A 2,045-nucleotide genomic window follows, 5' to 3' on the forward strand; every position below is an offset into this window, starting at 1 on the left:
TTTCCAACTTTCAAGCTCAATAGTAAGTGCATCCTAGCCCCATTTCTAATGTTCTTTACATTTTTTAGATCCTCATAGCTCAGTTTACCTATTTCTACTAATATTTTGAGCTAGGGTTTATATTTAAAAATTTACCCATGGATGACATGCATGTATTTTTATGTTTTATGGATGAATATGAATGTTTGGAGTGTGATAAACAACTTTTACTAAGTGATATTTGATGAAATTGCATAAAAAGACTAGTTAGTAAAAGTTGTAAAATGTGTATAAGTGTGTGATTTAGTGCAAATTGGAGCCTTCCATAGTTATGAAAATGGTACAGCTAGGCCTAAAATACAAGAAAATTGAATAAAAATTATTTTTCGAGCCTAGGGGTAAAATCATAATTTTGTGAAACTTTAGGGGTAAAATCATAATTTTTTCCATAGGATGTTTTTGGGCTAATTTGAATAATGTGAGCCATTAATAAGTCAAATGTGTTATTATAGATCAAGAAAGACCTTATCGGGGAAAGGAAAAGATATCGGACTAAATTGCAAAATTACTATATTTTGCACTGAGGTAAGTTTGTATGTAAATAATATATCGATTCTTTTTATGTTATTATATTTTGTTATTATATGAGTTGTGGGTGCCTATAGAATGATCATTTGATGCAAATTACGAATCGAAATAGACTATGAATGAATTTGTTAAATGTTAAAAAGTGAGGAATTTCTCGGTTGAACCTTTGGAATAGAAATGATACGAATGATACATTGTGAGAACACGTGTGGTACTATGTGCAGGTTACTATGTGTTTAAGATGGTTTTAGGTCACGTGTGTAGTACTAAGTGAAGACTACTATATGTACCAGATAGTTAGGCCACATGTGTAGTACTAAGTGCAGGCTACTATGCGTACCCGACAACTTCGATCACGTTTGTAGTACTAAGTGCAGGCTACTACGTATCAGATGGTTAGGTCACGTGTGTAGTACTAAGTGCAGGCTACTACATGTATCGGATTGTTGGTCGCATGTGTAGTACTAAGTGCAGGCTACTATGCGTACTAGATTGCTTCGATTACAAGGGTGGTAACATGTGCAGGCAACCATGTATCTGTTATTATTCCGATGAGTTCAATGGGAAATCGACTAGGTGAAAATACATGTGAACATGACCATGTGATGAATAAGTGCAGATATATGTTTGTGGAAATTTATGAGCAATGTGCTCATTATGTGAGTCTAGTTTCTGGGAAATTTAGTGGATCTTAATTTGGAGTTTCGTAGCTCCAGATATAAATAATTTAGTGACTATGACTCAAGAAAATAGCTTAACCTAAACATGTGTATATATAATATTATGATTGCTTTATCTTGAGAAATATGTTGATAGATCGTTTATTATTTACGTACTTATTTACTAAGCTTTATGCTTACTCTCTTTTCTTTCCTTATCTTATAGTATCACCAAGCTAGCTCGGGATTCAGAGATCGTCTGAGATCCATCCACACTATCAATATTTTTTGGTATTTTGAAAACAATATTTTGGATTATGGCATGTATAGAGGACTTGGTTATTTTGTTTTATGTCATAATTAATTTGGCCTAAAATGTTGGCCTTCAATATTTGATAGCTCACTTTGTATATGACCATTGATATTAATTAATATTGTTCAAGCTATAAGGTATGATAATGCATGATTAAGTGTGAAAATTGAATTGATTTAACTTGGATATAAAAAAAAAATCTATGTCATGGTTTCATACGATTGCATGTATTATGTTCCGGTAATGTCTCGTACCCTATTCAGGCGTAGAACACGGGTAAGGGGCATTACATTGACGATTTTATCAAGAAGTAAGCAAATTAAACTTTAGTATTAGACTTTGAATCTAATAAAAAATTATTAATATAAAATTTAAGAGTGGATCTTATTTTCTAGGTGTACAACAGGTACATAACCAATGACTTTTTATACATAAGTTGTCTCTCTTCTTAAAGAGTTCTTGGGAATTCTTGTTCTTTTCTTACTTCCTTCATTTTTCCACTTCTA

The sequence above is a fragment of the Gossypium arboreum genome, chromosome 4 (genome assembly GCF_025698485.1).
Source record: "Gossypium arboreum isolate Shixiya-1 chromosome 4, ASM2569848v2, whole genome shotgun sequence".
Lineage (NCBI taxonomy): Eukaryota > Viridiplantae > Streptophyta > Magnoliopsida > Malvales > Malvaceae > Gossypium > Gossypium arboreum.